We start from the raw sequence: 22,843 nt of genomic DNA on the forward strand, positions 1-22,843 counted from the left end.
ACAAAGCTGGAGGCATCACACTACCTGACTTCAAACTATACTACAAGGCTACAGTAACCAAAACAGCATGGTACTGGTACCAAAACAGAGATATAGACCAATGGAACAGAACAGAGCCCTCAGAAATAATACCACACATCTACAACGATCTGATCTTTGACAAACTGGATAAAAACAAGAAATGGGGCAAGGATTCCCTATTTAATAAATGGTGCTGGGAAAACTGGCTAGCCATATGTAGAAAGCTGAAACTGGATCCTTTCCTTACACCTTATACGAAAAATTAATTCAAGATGGAATAAAGACTTAAATGTTAGACCTAAAACCATAAAAACCCTAGAAGAAAACCTAGGCAATACCATTCAGGACATAAGCATGGCAAGGACTTCAAGACTAAAACACCAAAAGCAATGGCAACGAAAGCCAAAATTGACAAATGGGATCTAATTAAACTAAAGAGCTTCTGCACAGCAAAAGAAACCACCATCAGAGTGAACAGGCAACCTATAGAATGGGAGAAAATTTTTGCAATCTACCCATCTGACAAAGGGCTAATATCCGAATCTACAAAGAACTTAAACAAATTTACAAGAAAAAAATCAAACAACCCATCAAAAAGTGGGCAAAGGATATGAACAGACATTTCTCAAAAGAAGACATTTATGCAGCCAACAGACACATGAAAAAATGCTCATCATCACTGGCCATCAGAGAAATGCAAATCAAAACCACAATGAGATAGCATCTCACACCAGTTAGAATGGCGATCATTAAAAAGTCAGGAAACAACAGATGCTGGAGAGGATGTGGAGAAATAGGAACACTCTTACACTGTTGGTGGGACTGTAAACTAGTTCAACCATTGTAGAAGACAGTGTGGAGATTCCTCAAGGATCTAGAACTAGAAATACCATTTGACCCAGCTATCCTATTACTGGGTATATACCCAAAGGATTATAAATCATGCTACTATAAAAACATATGCACACATATGTTTATTGTGGTACTATTCACAATAGCAAAGACTTGGAACCAACCCAAATGTCCATCAATGATAGACTGGATTAAGAAAATGTGGCACATATACACCATGGAATACTATGCAGCCATAATAAACGATGAGTTCGTGTCCTTTGTAGGGACATGGATGAAGCTGGAAACCATCATTCTGAGCAAACTATCGCAAGGACAGAAAACCAGACACCGCATGTTCTCACTCATAGGTGGGAATTGAACAATGAGAACACTTGGACACAGGGTGGGGAACATCACACACTGGGGCCTGTCGTGGGGTGGGGGGAGGGGGGAGGGAGAGCATTAGGAGGAATACCTAATGTAAATGAGGAGTTAATGGGTGCAGCACACCAAGATGGCACATGTATACATATGTACCAAACCTGCACGTTGTGCACATGTACCCTAGAACTTAAAGTATAATAATAATAAAAATTTTAAAAAAATTAAAAAAAAGAAATGCAGCCTCTCAGGCATCACCACAGACCTACTGAATTAGAATGTTAATTTTAACAGATTCCAGTTGATTTCTATGCATGCTAAAGTTTGAGAACCACTGGTTTAGTTTAGCACACATGAAAGAAAGCCCTACTTCAGCCAAGAGTAATTAGAAATAGGGACTGTGCTACTCACCAAGTGATAGGGTAAAAATAAACTTCAAAAAAATTGAGATCAGTCAAAAGGTAAACTAAATACAAACAAAACATAACTTTTAAAGCAGTGGTTTTCAAACATCAGTGTCCATCAGAATTACTTGAAGTACTTGCAGACTCTGGCTGGACCCTGACTGAGACTCTGAGGAGATGTGGGATGGGGCCTTTCAAATAGGCACTTACAGGTGAGGCTAATTGCTATAGATTGAATTGTGTCCTCATAAAATTCATACACTGATACCCTAACCACCAGTGTGACTGTATTTGGAGTGAGGCATTTAGGAGGTAATTAATATTAAACAAAGTCAGAAAAGTGGGGCCTAATGCCATAGAATTGGTGGCCTTGCAAGAGGAAAAGAGAAAACGCTCTCTTTCTCTACTCCTCCCTCCCTCCATCTCTCCCTCTCTCTCTCCATTCCTCTCCCCATCCCCTGGCCTTCACTCTTTCCCTGTCTTCCTCTTCCCCTTTCCCTCTCCCCCTCTTTTTCCCAGTCCCACCCTCTCTCTCTTCCACTCTTCCTCTCTTCCTTCCCTCTCCTCCCCCTTTCTCCTCTTATCATCTCCCTCCCTTCCACTTCCCACTCCTCTTCTCTCACTCCTTCTTTTCATTCCCCCCTCCCTCTCCATGCTCCATGCTCTATATGCACTCAAAGGAAAGGCCATATCAGGACAAAGTGGCTATCTGCAAGCCAGGAAGAGGGCCCTCAGCATAAACAGATGATGCCAGCACCCTGATCTTGTACTTCCCAGCCTCTAGAACTGTAAGCAAGTACATTTCTGTTGTTTAAGCTACCCAGCCCATGGTATTTTTTCTAGCATCCCAAGCTGACTAACACAACGAGGCAGGTCATCCCCTAACCTCACTTTTTCCTGGACAGACCTCCCTATATCCTGGGCCTCCTAACAAACATGGATTACTTCTGCTACTACTATTTTCTACCCCAGGGCCTCTGAAGATTTCAGTGGCAAAGCCCAGGAAAAGTGCATCATCATACTCTCAAATGAAAGGGGCAGGAAAGCATGAGGGATCAGTTGTTATTGTCAGAATGGGGTAGCCCAAGCAGCCTGGGAAGGCAATTGTGATGTTGGAGATGGGACAGAGTTTCCACAGGCAAAGATGGAGAAGAAGGAGAGTCTAGGCTGGCTCCTCTTCCTTCCCCCAAGTGCAATTGTCAGGTGGCTGGCATTTTGTCTCATTTTCCACTCTAGAATTCAGCCCTAACAAAACCTCCAATCTTCATCTCTAAACATGATTACCATGGTGGTTGAAGTCACAGCTAAGACTAGCGTAGGTAATTTTGTTGTTGTTTTTTCATGGGTTTCCTACCTTTTTTCAACCTCAGTTCAAGTGCAAACATTCCAAGTACAAACTCTGGGTCCCTACCACAACCTCCAGTCAAGCTACTCCATCTTAGTACTCCAACTCTCCCTTGCACTCCAGCCATGATATCTCCCCATATTTCCTATCCCTATAGCAAAAGAAGAGGCCACATCTGTTGGGATTGGAGCAAATGGATCAGAGAAGGCTGGGACTCTAGGGATAAGCAAGATTTCCATAGTCAGAGATAGAGGGAAGGTAATTCCCAGTAAGAGCAAAGACATACTGCAAAATACTGTCTTTCAAACTTTATTATACCTCAGTGTCACCTGGAAAGCCAGTTATAATTAAGATTTGGGGGAAGTCATTCTAATTCAGTAGGTCTGAGGCCCAGGAATCTGCATTTTAACCACCATTTTTTTAGCTTACTCAGGTGGAGGCAATCAAAATATCACACTTTGACAACAACTATTTGGATCCACTGGTTCAGTAGAACAATCCTTCACACAGCTGTGACATTATATATCTGAGTTCTAGTCTAAATGGGAGAAGTGAGCTCTTTCCTTGTGATGGACAAGGACGAGGGGGAATAAACAGTCCTCCAAAGTATTTTAAAATAAAGGATGAAATTTGCTAGAGGAGAGGCCTGACATTGGAGTTTCAGGGACTGTAACCACGCATTTCAGATTTCCAACTTCTTCTCTAACACCTAAAAGCAGAACATGCTTTTAGTTTCCTGCCAGTGACCTGTTATTTTGCCCCCTCTACAACAGTTTTTAAGTTGCTTTTCCTATCTGAGTCCATATTTTGCTTCAGGTCAGAAAACCTCCACATCACCACCAGATGTTTCTTAAAAAAAAAAAAAGTCTCAACCATACTTCTTCTTTGCTTAATATTTTTATGATAACTGTTCCCTAACTTCTGTGTACACTATTTAAAGAGCTTATTTTTAAAATGCAGATTCTTGGGCCTGATATCTGTCCCCCCACCCCCACCCACACACACACATTTTAATATTTTAATTCTGTAGATTAAGGGTATGGCCCAGGAATATGCATTGTAACAAGCTCCCCAAGTAATTCTGATGCAAACTCTGGATAGATGCTCATAAATTCATGTAGGATCTATCCCAGGAACAATTTGCACTGCTCACTGGGGCCTTTAAGAGATACCATTCAACTCTTAGGACTGTCAAGCTCTGCAGTGGATGCGTGGGAGAAATGTTTGGGGCCTGAGAATCTTCCCGAGTTTGGGAAACCCCACAGGCTTCGAGGTTCCTGACCAGAGGAGGAATATGATAAAAACACAAAGTGATTATTTGAAAAACTACATACAAGCACAACCGTAGAGGAGATGGGATTAGAGTCTGAGAAGAACTAAGCCAAAGATTGAGGAGCTTCACAAATAAACTCAATGAGTCTCCTAATAAAGTAACTTCATTTTGTTTTTTGTGTATTTCTTTTTTGGTTGTTTGGTTTTGGCCTTGAAAAACTTTAATGAAAGTGGAATCCTGGAAAAATATGGCAAAAGAGAAAACAAAAAAAAAACAAAAGCCTTCCTCAGAAAAGGAATGAATGGATCTCAGGAATTAGCTGCTTTGTGCAAATCTAGGCTCAGTGTATGCAACCTTGCTTCATTTTCCTGCTGCACTTTTAAGTCAGAGGAGAAAAGTGTTTAGAACAGAAAAGCAAAAAGAAAGGACAAGCAAGAAGCAAAGCAGAAAATACATTCAGTGCCTAGGGGATTGGCACGGGGGTGGGGATGGGGAAAGGTTGTGGGGAGAAACAGACGAGAATTTAGAGCAGGATTTTTTTTTAATTGAGTAAGGAAATAATTCCACAGCACTAAGAGCCACATCACACTAGAGACTGAGCAGAGCAGCCCAGACCAATAACGCATGCCATATGGTGAGTTAGAAGCCAAGTGTGCCTGGCGCCCTCAGCTCAAAGAAAAGTCTACCTTTCAGAAGCTGATAATTTTGCCGACCACCTGGGGTTCTTTCACTGTGGCATCCCTGGGGACATGAGACTGCATTGTTTCCCCCAGCAAAAACTGGTAGATATGTCAAGCATAGGAGGATTTTTCAAACTACATGTTTCAGTGCAGCCAACAATGAGGCAGTCAGTGTGCTTAAAAGGAAGAGTTTGCACTGATTTCAGTCGTTGGGCCAGTAAAACGACTTTATTAGAAATTATCATTAATAACACCTAATGTCAGGGATTTTCATGATGGCCCTGCTGATATCCCACATCGCTATCTTAGATTTTTTACTACTGTACTTCAATAGATGAGGTGTAGAACCTTGCTCTGGACTTATTCTTCTATTTTCATGTGGGCACACACGCTTCCCTCACACACACTGAGCCCCCATAGTAAAACTCCCGTGTCCTATGTGCCATTAACTCAGGCACATGGATGAGTGACTGCTAATCTGATAACCATGTCCAGCCTACTGTATTAATGAAAACGAATATCCTAATGATCATATAAAAATGTGTCAGGTTGGTAGCATAGTGGTTAGGAGTCAACTACAGCTGGTTTCTAATGCTGGCTCTATCAGCTATTAGCTGCCTGACCTTGAGATAGTCATTAAATCACTGTGTGCCTCCATTTGATTTCATCTGCAAATCAGAAGTTTTGTCAGGGGATTTGCCAGTATTCAATGAGATCATGTATGTCTAGCATTCAGCACAGAGCCTACCTTATAACAAATGTCCAAATGTTTTTAGCCATTTTGATGTTGCTGCGGATTCTACTCCTCTCCAGGACTGTTCAGATTTCAATAGGGAAGTTCTAGAGACACGTTAGCAACAGTCATCCTGGGTATTTATGAAGGAGTAGGAAGGGGAGTTGAGCTTGGGGCCTTATTAATTCCAGCACAACCAGGGCAGAACTCATCAGATTTCCTGAATCGTTCCTCACTGATGGCTTGGACCATGCCTCTTAGTGTTTCCATTTCTGGTCCACAAAATGGGATTGTACTGAGGCCAAATTGTCTCCTCTATATGAAAGGAAAGAAAGGGGGCCTAAAGAAAATACGAGGTGGGACTGCTGTAGTCCTTTGTATTCCTCAGTGTGCTATTTTTGGCACTCTGTCCTCACAGTATGTCTCTGTTTTTCATTCCTTGCCAGAACCAAATTCCAATTAGGAGTTCATCAACAGTAGGAATTCTGCTGCAGAGAATAAAATAATTGTGACATGTTTGTTTTAAAGCTGATTTTTAGTTAATAAACCATCTGTTGGGGATAACTGGTGCCTTACAAAAATTCTTTTATAAATAAATCAGGAAGTTGACAGGTCCAAAAGCAATATCTATATATAGACAATACTAATGATAGAGAATATATATATGTATATATATACACACACACACACACACACACACATACATACACATTTCAGACTACATGTACAGCAGCTGATTAGGTATCTAATTAAACTTCTACTCGGGGCAGTCAGGAAATGTCCTAAACCTCATTTATCAATGAGATAAACTGGAAAAGACTAGTGCAATAGAAGGTATCACATGTGCAACATTAATAAACAAGCAAACTATAACCACACAGGGACAAAAATTCAATAGGGACTCCAAAGGACTCTATCTTCTAGAGTGAAGAAATTATACCCTTAAGATCAATGGCCTTTTCAAGCAAAAGGAAAAAATAATAATTCAATACATAGAAACAGAGAGTAGAATGTTAGTTACCAGGGGCAGGAGGTTGGGGAGATATAGGTCAAAAGGTGCAACGTCTAGGAATGTAATGTACAGCATGAGGACTATAGTTAATAATATTGTATTGTATAGTGAAAATTTCCTGAGGGTGGATTTTAGGTACTTTTACCACACGCACACACACACACACACACACACACACACACACACACACACCCCTACCCCTTCCCACACACACAAGCTAACTATATGAGACCAGAGATATGTTAATTTTTTTGACTGTAGTAATTATTTTACTATGTACAGTCATGTATCACTTAATGATGGGGATTTCATCATTGTGAAAACATCATGGAGTCTACTTACACAAACCTAGGTATAGCCTAAGACACACTTAGGCTATATGGTATAGCCTAAGACACACTTAGGCTATATGGTATAGCCTAAGACACACTTAGGCTATATGGTATAGCCTATTGCTCCAAGGCTACAAACCTGTACAGCATGTTACTGTACTGAAAACTGTAGACAATTGTAACACAATGCTAAGTATTTATGTGTCTAAACATATCTATACATAGAAAAGGAACAGTGAAAATACAGCATTATAATCTTATGGCACCATCATTGTATATGTGGTCCGATGTTTGGTTGATTAAAACATCATTATGTGGTGGGGGGCTGTATATGTATATCAAAATATCATGTTATACACCTGAAATATATACAATAAAAATGTTTAAAACCCAAGATGTCACAAGGCAGAGCACAGAGAAAAGATCTAAGCAGTGTATTAACAACTCTTAGTGAGTATTCCCCGAAGCTTCCATTTATCCCACCACCCCCATTCTAATCTTGGTTTAAGTTGATCATGATTAAATTAATCTGATCATTAAATAACGCTAATGAGAGAAGAGGTGATGATCCAGACACATTTATTTTTACCATAGCCAGGACTCATTGCCCCTACAGCCATGGCATCTAGGATCCTGGGGTAATAAATGCAAATGGAATCAGAGAACAGAGACTGACCAACCAGAATCTATGTAAGTAATATGGACACATAACAAATTCCTCATCATAAATATCAACATCCACACCTCAAGACTGTTTCAGGGAGAAAGGCTTTCACAAAGCTTTTATAGGCTCCACTTCTCCAGTCCCCTTCTCCTAAATCTGTCCCCCTCCCAGATACAACAGGCATATAACCAAAGGGGGTGGTAGTGGAAAGATCATAAGAAACAATATAAATTAGTTTGAGGCTATATCCTTCAATTTATGCCCATGGCCCATGGTAGTCTTTGATTATATATATATACATACATTTTTTTTTTTGAGATAGTCTCGCTCTGTCACCAGGCAGGAGTGCGGTGGCGCGATCTCGGCTCACTGCAACCTCCGACTCCCTGGTTCAAGGGATTCTCCTGCGTCAGCCTCCCGAGTAGCTGGGATTACAGACACGCACCACCATGCCCAGCTAATTTTTGTATTTTTAGTAGAGACGAGGTTTCGCCATGTTGGCCAGGATGGTCTCCATCTCCTGACCTCGTGATCTGCCCACCTCGGCCTCCCAAAGTGCCGGGATTACAGGTGTGAGCCACCACGCCCAGTCAATACTATGTTTTTTACTGTCTTATCTCATTTGTTGATTTCCGAACCAGGCCAAGACAGCACTCCTTGATAATCATGCCAAACTTCAAAAATTTTGAATTCTTGATTTTTATGTACCAGGCTTGAGAAACATACATTTTCCTCTTTTCCCACCTTTATTCTTGTTTACAGGGGTTCTATAATGGGGTCCAAGCCATGAGTGTGTGACAGGTATTTCAGCTCAATTAGGTGGGGAAGGAAGAAAGAAACAAAGGAAAGCCATAAGTGGATGGTCACTCAAAATCTTTAAGACTTTCTGACAATTAGGATCCTGACTGAGAATGGGGCTGGGAGCAAAGTTTGTTTCTATACCCCCTTCCTACTTCACTGTTAATTCTATATTAATGTTTGACTTTTCTATGATTAATATTGTGATTAGCAATTATAACAATAGCATTATTAATATTAATTATTGGGATGATAATGTAGTGGTGGCCTTTGGAGAGATCTCATCTAGGTTTTTGCTTTATAATTTATCAGTAACAGGAATGGTGGATATTCTAGGAAAAGGAATACAGTACACTGCTGTGAGTTTTCTATTGTCCATCAAATAGACCCCAGTGTGGTACCTAACCAGAACAAAGTGGTGCTCTCAATTCCATGCAACTCATCAGGCATCTTGTGGGCCTTACCATGCTACCCAGCCTCAAAAGCAAATGCCAGCTGAAAATCCCATCATGTTTTCTCAAAGTGACTGAGCCAATGTTTTTCTGTCAAATTTAAGAGCACACAATGTCAGCAGACAGGTCCACATTGCACCTCTGTCACTACATTTTAGACTCTCTAAGTTCCTATAAGCTCTGTGGATGTTCAGATCATGCTGTGACCCGGCTAAGGGTTGTTCCATTTGCCACAATTCTCCCATTAAGGTTTTCCCTGCCAGGCTTTCAACATGCAGACATTAACAAAAAGCAAGATCCAACTGCAGCTGTATCACCTATTGTCCCTCAACAGTTGGAAACTAACACACAGTTGGCAGAGGTTTAATCTCTAGCTATGGCAACCCTGTGTGTGCCCCCAACTACCATGACCCTCAATTACTCAGAGGCCCAGCTCCCCAGGAAAGGAAAGCACGATAAGGCAGGTCCCCTTAGTGCCTTTCCCTGTGATGTGATCTCTGTGGCCCTATGATCACAGATGAATCCAGGAACTGTTTTCTTGCCAAGGCCCAAAAAGAGACAGACGGATCCATCAGGAACCTAAGAGCTATTAATCTCAGGACATTCCTTCCAACCTGAAGAATGCCCCTTCACTTGTTCCTGTTATTAATGTACATAGAGCTGATTCAAAACACTGTGCTTCCATGCCAAGATTTCACTTTGGGATTTCTTTATCTTTTCTAGCCTGCTCTGTGCCTTACATCAGATGGTGTGTTATGGGGGAGGGAGGAAGCAAGGAGCCAGAGAAGGGAATAATAGGGAAAGGAAAAAAAAAAGAAGAATCTATGGTTTTTGTAATGAAAGCCTGCCTTATGTCAACTAAGTAGCTCTCTCTAGCCTGCAACAAAATCTGAAATTTCAAACAGCACTTATACTTTTGACATTATTTCAATCCAACCGAGATATATAGGACATCTACTTAAAGTGAGGCACCATGCTAGACTACGTAGGAGATGTGGTCCCCAGGCTTTAAGAAGATTTAGTATACAGGGGAAATGAGAAGGACAAAAGTAACTGGGAAAGACTAGGAAATGCAATAGGTACTCTAGTAGAAGCACAAGGAAATAAAAGATATGAGAGCATAGACATTTCTTGGGAGAGCACAGGGAGTCTCCACTAGGATTTCAGAGTATTGCCGAGTGGCAGGATGCTAAGAAGCATGAGAGAAAGCACCAATACCATTTCTTGAGCTCCTTCTCCAAACTGTAAGACTTTAAAACATGTCAAATGTGGTTTCCGACCTAGCTTAACATATGGAGTCAGCACTCATCTCTGTCCCATCGTTTGAGGAGCAAAGAACACCTCCTCACCTCAAAGTCCATCCCTGACCAGGAAATTCTATAAACTGAGATAGCCTACCTAGACATGTCCCTTTCTGGTGCTTTTTTCTAGCTCCCATTTTTCCTCCAGAGGAGATAGATAGATGAAAGTCACATCAAGTACAATGCCAGAAAGGCCCTGGAGAAACCTGAGGGTCCCAGGTACCCAGGTGGAGCCGAGATGGAGACACAGGGGAATAATAAAGGATGGATAATACCACTTGGGCCAAACTCTGCCAAATAGCCTCTGCAGGGAGCTGGTTAAGAGAAAGCTTCTGGAGTCAGGCACCCTTAGCTTTGACTCCTGACTCTGTCACTTAATCTTAGATAATTTACTTTACCTTTTTGGACATTAATTTCCTCACCTACGCAACAAAGATAATGATGCCTACTTCATAGGGATGTCCCAGTGTTTAAATGAGATAATGTTGGTATAATGCTGGGAGATCACGAATGCTCAATAAGCAGTTCACAATTTGGTTTACAGCTAATCCAGACAGTGAAGGCATATACTAATGAGGAAATGATACTTATCCACTGTGTAATAGTTAGAATTCCACGTTAGTGGAGGGGGGGTGTAAAGGGGGAAAATACAAGGTTGTCTATCAGATTACAGAAATCGATTTTTTAAAAAACACTTCCAAAGGAGAATTTTAGCAGAAGGCTGGGCCTGTGGGGCAGAGAAACCTGAACAGGAGTAGTTGGAGTGTCTGACAGGAGGAGGCCTCCTAGGAGTGGTCAAAGATGGGTGATGGAGAGATCAGTGAGGTACCCTTTTCCCCTGAGTATTTGTCAGAGATGAGGACTGAGGATGAAACTTTCAGGAATGGGAGTTGTAGAATGAACACAAATCAAAAGATTACTTTGTATATATGTATGGAAGGAAGGGACTCTGAGGTTGCAGGGGGTGAGGTCTGCTGTTACAGGCTCTAATGATGATTTCACAACTTGCAGACAGATGGAAAAAGCCGAATGGAAAAGTTGGGAAGGCTGGGGAGGGTGAGGGGGTGGGACTCTATATTTCTTCTTACCCCCTTCTCTTTTTGTAATGCTATTTCTTGGTTAGTCAGGAGCACAGTATTAATGTCTTTCTATAGAAGTTTCACAAAACTTCATACCTTTGACTTCCCAAATGAGATGACTTAGGTGGCAGACTCTAGGTGTGGTTACCATAAAATTCAAAACAAAAAGATGCAACTAGCTTCAGGCAAGAGAGTTGCTATGGTCTGAATGTTTATATCCCCCCAAAATTAACATGTTGAATTCCCAATCCCCAAGGAAATGTTATTAGGATAGGGGACTTTTGAGAGGTGATTAGGCCTCAAAGAGATCCCTCACCCCTTCTGCCATGCGAAGACACAGTGAGAAGATGGCCATCTATGAACCAGGAAGTGGGCCCTCAGCAGGCACTGAATCTGCCATCACTTTGATCTTAGACTTCCTAGCCTCCAGAGCTATGAGACATAAATTTCTGTTGTTTAAAAGCCAAAATGTTATATTTTGTTATAGCAGCCAGAATGGACTGAAACAATAATCTTTTAAAGCAAACAAAGCTCCACGTGAGTGAGTACAGAAAATGAGAGGAACTGAAACAGTTAGGAAAATTAGAGCAATGCCTCTGAGGTAGAGACTGAGTGTGCAGGCTCTGAGGGCAATTCCATGGCTGATGAACTGCAGCTTCTCTGCCACCAAGTCTCTCACTCCTCTATCAACTTCCTTCTTTTTCCTCCTTGGAGTTATATGTCTTGGTTAGACAGCACTGCTGTGTTAGATCATAAAGCTTCATGCCTCACACCTCCCAACCAGATGACCTTTTATGATAGACACTGACAGGAAAGCCTAAGTCAAAGCTGTGCCTAGGGGTAGCTCTGCTAACATCTAGCTAAGAACGCAGCAAAAGGGTTGCACTGGAGCAGGTGCTTTGGGGAAAATGGATTCCAATCTAAAGGAAGGAAGCAGGACTGAAACTTCTGACAAGGTATAATGCCTGTGGATGAAACCTGAATTTGCTAGCTCTGGAGAGGATCTTTGGTCTCAGAAGGAGAGAATCTAGGGAATAGAGGCTTCACTTCAATTATAGAAACACCTATCTGTTTTCCAAGGGAGCAGAATAGAAAAATGTGCTCTGCTACCTGGCTTCTCTTTTTTGTGCTTATCACTTTATGTTCATAGTGTCTCTCATAGTTGAAGGCTGAGCTTTATAGTACATATAGAATACAAGCCCACAGCTATTTCAATTGTTAGATTATTCTCTGTCAGTGCATGTTACAATGATTCCATGTCTTTTTGCTAAACTATTTTGAAATACTGTTTCATCAAGTTAAAATACTAAACATTTAGTTGTGCCATAGCATGATTTTTACTTGTTTTGTGGCTCTTGTGGGATAAATGATCACATGTGATGTGACAAGGAAGATACCATGGTCCAATCACCCACAAAGTAGTAGAAAAGAGATAGACAGCAAGACAAAAAGAAGCAGAAATAGCAGGGACACAATGTGGTGGGAGGTTTGAAAGGGAAAGAGATTTATTTAGGGAAATAAGCTTTAGTAGATCCATGTACCGAGTTTCCTAAGCCAGCAGGGTCAGTTTAGAATTGATCTGCAAGACAATGTTTGAATGCATTCTATACTTTCTTTTGCTCCCCACCAGCATACTATATTTTGATGATTGGTCTTTTGGCACAAGACTAGAAAATGCATAACTGTGAGGGCAGAAAGCATTGCACACATTAAACAGTGGTTGGTGCAACACACATTTAGTGTATCTCACAGCGATCTGCATTTGCTCAATTTCAACCCACTGGACTGCTAGATAATGGGAATTGCAGCCTGAATGTCTAGGCTGGGGTAGAATAGATCCCCTGGAATTTTTTTCTAATATCTATTTACCAAGCTCCCTAACTGATGTAAAAATCCATACAGCAGAGACGGCGTCAACATTTTATTTTTCTTCCAAAGGAAAATACTTTTTTTATTTCAGGTAGCTCATCCTCTCTAGGCTGCAGACTGAATACATTCTTTTTAAGTCTAAGCATTAATTAGACAGATAAAGAAATGTATCTCCCTTTGTTCAGAAGGAGAATTCTATTGAGCCTTTGACAATGAAGCTGCTTAAGGGACAGCCTGAGTTGCTGTTTCTGCACAGAGTTTCCGTAGAAGGAAGATAAAGAGGCTCACTAGTGGAGGACTCTGTCTTTGTGCCATCTTCTTGCTGCTTCCTCTGGGCTCCAGTGGGAAGTAGAGCCCTAAAAAGTAAATAAAAGGTCCATGAAGGCCAAAATGAATCCTGCGACTTAAAGCCACAAACCAGAATGCACCACTGGCGCACCTAATGGCCTCAGAAAGTGTTTGAGTGGTTGTTCCCATCTTACGCCCTGCTACTTCCCACTAGCATCAGATGACAGATTATGGTGAGCTCACAAAAAAGCCCCTAAGGAACCCAGCCAAGATGGGTTTCTTACAGGTACAGAAGGCTCCTTGAGGCCACACTACCAGTTTACCAGGTGCCTGGGAGGGGGGGGTTCATTTTGCACATCCACAGTTTGCTTTAAAAACTGTCTTATGTAACAGGAGAGAAGCCATAAACACCAGCACTCTCAAGGTCACCTCCACTGAATGCAGGGCTTGGGGAACACTGTATAACTCCTGAAAAGGTGCCAAGTGCCAACCCTAGGCAGCTCTCTGGCTGCAATTTTGTGTCCCTACTTTGAACAGATTATCCAGCTGAACCACTCTACTACAGTCCTTGCTGCCCTTAGGCCACTGTCATACATCTCACTGGACCCCAACAGTCAAAACCTTGGCTTTTTACTTTTCCTTTTTCTGTTTTTGGACTTAAAAGCTTTTAATTGCAGTAAAATATACATACAAGACAATGCACATATCATAAGCATCCAGCACGGTAAATTTTCACGAATATGTCCATGTAACCAATTCCCAGGTCAAAAAATAAAACACTGCTAGCACCACAAAAGCTCTCCAGCTTTTATCCAGTCGCCATCACCCAAGGGTAACAACTACACTGACTTCTAGCGTAAGTTCATTTTTATATTCTTTTTTAACTTTTTAATTTTTAGATTTTTAAAATTTGTAATTGCCATAACAATTATGTATATTTATGGGATACAATGGGATGTTTTGATATATGTATACATTCCAAAAAGATTCAATCAACCTAATGAACAGATCTATCACCTCATCAATTTATCATTTAGTGGCTAGGCACGGTGGCTCATGCCTGTAATCCCAGCACTTTGGGGGACCAAGGTGGGTGGATCTTCTGAGTCCAGGAGTTCAGGACCAGCCTGGGCAACATGAGGAAACCCTGTCTCTACCAAAAATACAAAAAAAAAATTAGCTGGGCATGGTGGCACACCTGTAATCCCAGCTACTCGGGAGGCTGGGGAATGAGAATCACTTGAGCCCAGGAGGCAGAGGTTGTAGTGAGCCAAGATCACGCCACTGCACTCCAACCTGGGTGATAGACTGAGACTCCACCTCAAAAACAAACAGACAAAAAAACACATTTATCATTTTGTTGTAAGAATGTCATAAATCTATTTTAGATAATTTGAAATATACATTATTAGTGTCATATTTTAACTTTTTAATAGCTTTAAGGGTACAAGTAGTTTCTGGTTACATGAGTGAATTGTATAGTGGTGAAGTCTAGGCTTTTGGTGCACCTGTCACCAGAGTAGTATACATTGTACCCAATAGGTAGTTTTTCACCCCTCAACCCCCTCCACCCCTACCCCCTTCTGAGTCTCCAATTTCCATTATACCACTCTGTGTGCCTTCATGTACCCATAGCTTAGTTCTCACTTTTAAGTGAGAATATATATTTGGTTTTTTATTTCTGAGTTACTTCACTTAGAATAGTGGCCTCCAGTTCCATCCGCATTGCTGCAAAAGGCATTATTTCATTCTTTTTATGGCTGAGTAGTATTCCATGGTGTATATGAAATATATATATATATATATATATATATAATTTTCTTTATCCACTCATCAGTTGATGGGCACTTAGGGTGATTCCATATCCTTGCAATTGTGAATTTTGCTGCAATAAGCATAGGTGTGCAGGTGTCTTTTGATATAATGACTTATTTTCCTTTGGGTAGATACTCAGTAATGGGATTCCTGGATTGAATGGTAGATCAAATTTTTGTTCTTTAAGGAATCTCCATACTGTTTTCCATAGAGGTTGTACTAATTTACATTGCCACCAGCAGTGTAACAGCATTCTCTTTTCACCACATCCATGCCAACATCTATTGTTGTTGGACTTTTTAATAATGACCATTCTGACTGGGGTAAGGTGGTATTTCATTGTTTTTTTAATTTGCATTCCCCTGATGATTAGTGATGTTGAACATTTTTTCATATATTTGTTGGCCATTTGTACATCTTCTTTTGAAAAATGTCTATGCATGTCCTTTGCCCACTTTTTAATGGGATTAGTTGATTTTTTTCTTGCTGATTTGAGTTCCTTGTAGATTCTGCATATTAGTCTTTTTTCAAGTGCATAATTTAAAGGTATTTTCTCCCATTCTGTGTGTTCTCTGTTAACTCTGATAACGATTTCTTTTGTTGTGCAGAAGCCTTTTAGTTTAATTAGGCCCCATCTATTCATCTTTATTTTTGTTGCATTTGTTTTTTGTTTGTTTGTTTTGTTTTGTTTTTGTCTAGTCATAAATGCTTTGCCAAGGCCAATGTTCAGAAGAGTTTTTCCCAGGTATTCTTCTAGAATTTTTATGGTTTCAGATATTATATTTAAGTCTTTGATCCATCTTGAGTTGATTTTTGTAGAAGGTGAGAGATGGGGATCCAGTTTCATTCTCCTACATGTGTCTTGACAGTTTTCCCAGTACCATTTATTGAATAGGGTGTCCTTTCCCCAATTTATATTTTTGTATGCTTTGTGAAAGATCAGTTGGTTGTAAGTATTTGGCTTAACTGCTGGGTTCTCTACTCTGATCCATTAGTCTATATGTCTACTTTTATACCAGTACCATGCTGTTTTGGTAACTAAACCCTTGTAGTATAAATTTAAATTGGATAATATGCTGCCTACAGATTTGCTCTTTTTGCTTAGGATTGCTTTGGCTATCTGGGCTCTTTTTTGGCTCCATATAAATTTTAGGGTTTTTTTTCTAATTTTATGAAAAATGATGGTGGTATATTTATGGGAATTGCATTGAATCTGTAGATTGCTTTGGGCAGTATGGTCATTTTCACTGTATAGATTCTTCCAATCCATGAGCATGGGATGTATTTCCATTTGTTTCTGTCATCTATGATTTCTTTCAGCAGTGTTTCGTAGCTTCCCTTGTAGAGATCTTTCACCTCCTTGGTTAAATATATTCTGAGGTATTTTAATTTTTGTAGCTATTGTAAAAGGGACTGAGTTCTTGATTTGATTCTTAGCTTGGTCATTGTTGGTGTTTAGCATTACTACTGTTTTGTGTATGTTGATTTTGTAACCTGAGACTTTACTGAGTTTATCAGATCTAGAAGTTTTTTGGAGGAGTTTGAGGGTTTTCTAGATATAAGATCATATCATCAGCAAACAGTTTGACTTCCTCTTTTCCAATTTGGATGTACTTTATTTCTTTCTTTTGCCTGATTGCTCTGGCTGGGACTTCCAGTTCTACATTGTTTAGAAGTGGTGAAAGTGGGCATCCTTGTCTTGTTCTACTTCTCAGGGGGAATGCTTTCAACTTTTCCCTATTTAGTATGATGCTGGCTATGAGTTTGTCAGATACGGCTTTTATTATTTTGAAGTATGTTTCTTCTATGCCTAGTTTGTTGAGGGTTCTTATCATAAAGAGATGCTGGATTTTATCAATGTTTTCTCTGTGTCTATTAAGATGATCATATGGCTTTTGCACTTAATTCTGTTTATATAATGAATCACATTTATTGACTTGTGTAAGTTGAACCATCCCTGTATCCCTAGAATGAAACCCACTTGATCATGGTGAATTATTTTTTTTTTGATGTCCTGTTGGGTTTGGTTTGCTAGCAATACCTTATTATTAACTGTGGTCATCATGCAATGTAATAGATCACTAAAGATTATTCCTACAATCTAATTGAAACTTTGTACCCTTTAATCAACATTTCCCCATTCCCCATTCCCTCACCATCCTCTCTCCTCTGCCTCTGGTAACAAGCTTTTTATTTGGTTTCTATGAGATCAACTTTTTATTTTTTTAATTTGTCTTGTTATGGATATATGACAGCTATATATATATTTATGGGATACATGTGATATTTTGAAAAAGTATACAATATATAATGATCAAATCTGGATAGTCGTGATATCCATCATTTCAAATATTTGTGTTGAGAACATGTGAAATCCTCTCTTCTAGCTATTTTAAAATATATAATACATTATTGTTAACTATATTTGCCATATTGTGCCACTGCATACTAGATCTTATTCCTTCTATTTTTGTATCCATTAACCAACTCCTTTTTATGTCTCCCTCCTCACTACCATTCCCAGCCTCTGATAAACATCATTCTATTCACCAACTCCATGAGATCAATTTTTAGCTCCTACATGAGTGAGAATACGTGACATTTGTCTTTCTGTGCCTGGCTTATTTTACTTAACATAATGACCTCCAATTCCATCTATACTGTTTCAAATGACAGGGTTTCATTCTTTTTATGGTGGAATAATGTTCTGTTGTATATATATGCCACATTGACTTTATTCATTTATCTGTTGATGGACAACTAAATTGATTCCATATCATAGCTACTGTGAATAGTGCTGAAATATATAAAAGTGCAGGTATCCCTTTGATATACTGATTTCCGTTCTTTGCATATATACCTAGTGGTAGGATTGCTGGATCATGTAGTTCTATTTTTAGGTTTTTGAGGAATCTTCATGTTTTCCATAGTGGCTGCACTAATTTACATTCCCACTAACAGTGTAGGAGTGTCCCCCTTTCTCTGCATCCTTGACAGCATTTGTTATTTTCTGCATTTTTTAAATAGTCATTTTAACAGATTATGACATTTTTCAATTCCACAAATAAGTGAAACCATACAGTATGTGTCTTTTCTTGGCTTATTTAACTTGGCATAATGTTCTTCAGTTCTATCATAAGGGGCTAATATCCAAAATATATAAGGAACTCAACTCAATAGCAAGAAAACAAATAACCCAATTAAAACACGGGCAAAGGATCTGAACTGATATTTCTCAAAAGAAGAGATACAAGTGACCAACCAATATATGAAAAATGTTCAGCATCTCTAATCATCAGGTAATTGCAAATGAAAATCACAATGAGATATCACCTCACACCTGCTAGAATGGCTGTATCAAAAAGACAAATGAAAACAAGTGTTAGTGAGGATATGGGGGAAAAAATGAACCATTGTATACTATTGGTGGGAATGTAAATTAGTACAGCTATTTTAGAATATAGTATAGAGGTTCTTCAAAAAACTAAAAATAGAATTACTATATGATCCAGCAATCCCACTTCTGAGTATATATCCAAAGGAATTGAAATTGGTATGTCAGAGATATCTGCACTCCCATGTTAATTTCAGTATTTTTCACAATAGCCAAGACATGGAAGCAACCTAAGTGTCCATCAACAGATGAACAAAGAAAAGGTGGTATATATACACAATTTTAAAAAGGAAATGTTATCATTTGCAACAGTATAGATTCATTTTATGTGTTTTTGTGCTTTATACAAATTGAACCCTTCAGTATGCATTCTTATATCTAGTTTTTCTCAATATTATGTTTTAGATGTTCATTCATATGGTTGAACATAGTTTTAGAATGTTCACTTTCATTTCTGTTTATTGTACATTCATTCAAAGTAATACTAATTATATCCAATCTACTACTGAGGGTAAATTGGATAGTTTCCCTATTTTTTAGCTGTCCAAAATACGGTTGCTATAAACATTCTAGCATATGTATTTTGAAGAACATATATATGCTGTCATGAACTTTAGCTTCCCCATCTCTGCCAAGCTCAAAGCTCTTCCTGATTCAAAATTTTACTAACAGAAGACGACAGGATTAATTGTGATTTTTCAACATCAAGTATGGCCAACAGAACTTAGGATGGCCCCCACCTTCACACCCTGTATAATGTCCTTCCCTTGAGTGTGGCAATGATCTGTGATTTGCTTCTAACTAGTAGAAGATGACAAAGATGATTGGATGTCACTCCTGTGATTACATATGTGCTCACACACACAAACACACATGCTGTAAAAGGGCCTTCAGAGAGGGCCACATGGCAAGGAACTGCAGACAGACTCTAATTCCTAAAAGCAGACTTTGATCCACAGTTGGCAAGAAAATGGGAACCTGAATTCTACAGCTGTGAAGGGGATGAAGCCTGTAAACAAACTGAATGAGCTTGGAAATGGATTCTTCCCCAGTGGAGATTCCAGATAAGAACACTGGCTGGCAGCTTGATTGCAGCCTTGTGAGACACCATGCAGTAAACCTACTTAAGGCACACCCACACTTCTGACCTATGGAAACTGTGAGATAATAAATGTATGCTGTGTTAAGTCACTAGCTTTGGGGTAATTTGTTACACAGTATATTTTTTTCCTATTGCTGCTGTAACATGTCATCACAAACATATGACTTAAAACAATCCACATCTATTGTCTTATTCCAGAGGTCAGAAATCCTAAAAACCAATGTGCTAGCTGGGCTGGGCTCCTTCTGGAGCCTCTAGGGTAGAGATCACTTGCACTCCTTAACTCATGGCTCCTTTCTCCACCTTCAAAGCCAGTAGTACATCAACTTCAGGTTTTTGTCTGTCTCTATGACCTCTGCTTCCTTCATCGTACCTTTTTTTTTGACTCTGACCTTCTCACCTCCATCTTATCAAGACTCTCATGATAATACTGGGCCCACCCAGATAAATCAGAATTCTCTCTCCATTCTTAAGTTAGTCACATCTGCAAAGTTCATTCTGTCTTGTAAGGTAACATTCACAGGTTCTGGGGAATGGTTTGCAGATATCTTTGAGGGGGTCATTCTGCCTACTACATACTGCAATAGAAAATGAATGTAGGTGCTCAACTTATGATGGCATTAAGTCCTGATATAGCATTCCAAGTTGATAATATTATAAATCAAAAGTGTGTTTTTGCACTTTCATGTTAAATCATTGTGTTAAATTTAAATGGAGTCCTGGAAATCAGGGCATACATATATACCATTTAATTTATTTTTTATTTCAATAGGTTTTTGGGAACAACTGGTGTTTGATTACATAAATAAGTTCTTTAGTGGCGATTTCTGAGATTTTGGTGCACCCATCACCGAAGCAGTATACACTGTACCCAATGTATAGTCTTTTATTCCTCACCCCCCTCCCACCTTTAGCCTGAGTATCCAAAGTCTATTGTATCATTCTTACAGCATACATATATACTTCTTGACTGTTTTGAAAACATCCTAAGATCTTCTCTTTCTTCCCCTCATATCACATTAGTCTCTAAATTATTTTGGTTTTTATGTTCTTTAGGTTAGTTTCCTTGTTTTTCATTGTTAATGCCATAATAAAACCTCATCAGCTCTAATCTAGATTATTGCAACAGCCTGAAAGAGGTTACCAGAGACATCATTTCCCTCTCATCATTCCTATTCAACATAGTGTTGGAAGTTCTGGCCAGGGCAATCAGGCAAGAGAAAGAAATAGAGGGTATTCAATTAGGAAAAGAGGAAGTCAAATTGTCCCTGATTGCAGATGACATGATTGTATATTTAGAAAACCCCATCGTCTCAGCCCAAAATCTCCTTAAGCTGATAAGCAACTTCAGCAAAGTCTCAGGATACAAAATCAATGTTCAAAAATCACAAGCATTCCTATATACCAATAACAGACAAACAGAGAGCCAAATCATGAGTGAACACCCATTCACAATTGCTACTAAGAGAGTAAAATATCTAGGAATACAACTTACAAGGGATGTGAAGGAACTGTTCAAGGAGAACTACAAACCACTGCTCAATGAAATAAGAGAGGACACAAACAAATGGAAAAACATTCCATGCTCATGGATAGGAAGAATCAGTATCATCAAAATGGCCATACTGCCCAAAGTAATTTAAAGATTAAATGCTATCCTGATCAAGCTATCATTGACTTTCTTCACAGAATTGAAAAAGACTACTTTACATTTCATATGGAACTAAAAAAGAGCCCGCACAACCAAGACAATCCTAAGCAAAAAGAACAAAGCTGGAGGCATCATGCTACCTGTCCTCAAACTATACTACAAGGCTACAGTAACGAAAACAGCGTGGTACTGCTACCAAAACAGATATATAGACCAATGGAACAGAACAGAGCCCTCAGAAATAACACCACACATCTACAACCATCTGATCTTTGACAAACCTGACAAAAATCAAGAAATGGGGAAAGGATTCCCTATTTAATAAATGGTGTTGGGAAAACTGGCTAGCCATATGCAGAAAGCTGAAACTGGACCCCTTCCTTACACCTTATACAAAAATTAACTCAAGATGGATTAAAGACTTAAACATAAGACCTAAAACCATAAAAACCCTAGAAGAAAACCTAAGCAATACCATTTAGGACATAGGCATGGGCAAAGACTTCATGACTAAAACACCAAAAGCAATGGCAACAAAAGCCAAAATAGACAAATGGGATCTGATTAAAATAAAGAGCTTCTGAACAGCACAAGAAACTATCATCACAGTGAACAGGCAACCTACAGAATGGGAGAAAATTTTTGCAATCTATCCATCTGACAAAGAGCTAATATCCAGAATCTTCAAAGAACTTAAACAAGTTTACAAGAAAAAAACAAACAACGCCATCAAAAAGTGGGTGAAGGATATGAACAGACACTTCTCAAAAGAAGACATTTATGTGACCAACAAACATGAAAAAAAGGTCATCATCACTGGTCATTAGAGAAATGTAAATCAAAACCACAATGAGATATCATCTCACACCAGTTAGAATGGCGATCATTAAAAAGTCAGGAAACAACAGGTGCTGGAGAGGATGTGGAGAAATAGGAATGCTTTTACACTGTTGGTGGGAGTGTAAATTAGTTCAACCATTGTGGAAGACAGTATGGCAATTCTTCAAGGATCTAGAACCAGAAATACCATTTGACCCAGCTATCCCATTACTGGGTATATACCCAAAGGATTATAAATCACTCTACTATAAGGACACATGTACATGTATGTTTACTGTGGTACTGTTCACAATAGCAAAGACTTGTAACCAATGCAAATGCCCATCAATGATAGACTGGATAAATAAAATGTGGCACGTATATACCATGGAATACTATGCAGCCATAAAAAAGGATGAGTTCATGTCCTTTGCAGGGACATGGATGACACTGAAAACCATCATTCTCAGCAAACTAACACAAGAATGGAAAACCAAACACTGCATGTTGTCACTCATGAGAATAAGTGGGAGTTTGAACAATGAGAACACATGGACACAGGGAGGGGAACATCACACACCAGGGCCTGTTGGGGG

General features: G+C 39.4%; 1 long non-coding RNA gene across 8 annotated transcripts in view; it reads right to left on the reverse strand.

The window, feature by feature from the left end:
* Positions 1-22,843, reverse strand: part of LOC134729764 (uncharacterized) — a 289,580-nt gene that overhangs the window by 164,511 nt on the left and 102,226 nt on the right. Inside the window, exon 7 of one of the 8 annotated variants that reach the window (XR_010111184.1) lies at positions 13,287-13,534. The exons of the other annotated variants lie outside the window; for them this stretch is intronic. This is a non-coding gene — a long non-coding RNA (uncharacterized LOC134729764). Of the gene's footprint in view, positions 1-13,286; positions 13,535-22,843 lie in introns of those variants that run through there. 8 annotated transcript variants of the gene reach the window in all.

This window comes from Pan paniscus, chromosome X, assembly GCF_029289425.2.
Source record: "Pan paniscus chromosome X, NHGRI_mPanPan1-v2.0_pri, whole genome shotgun sequence".
Lineage (NCBI taxonomy): Eukaryota > Metazoa > Chordata > Mammalia > Primates > Hominidae > Pan > Pan paniscus.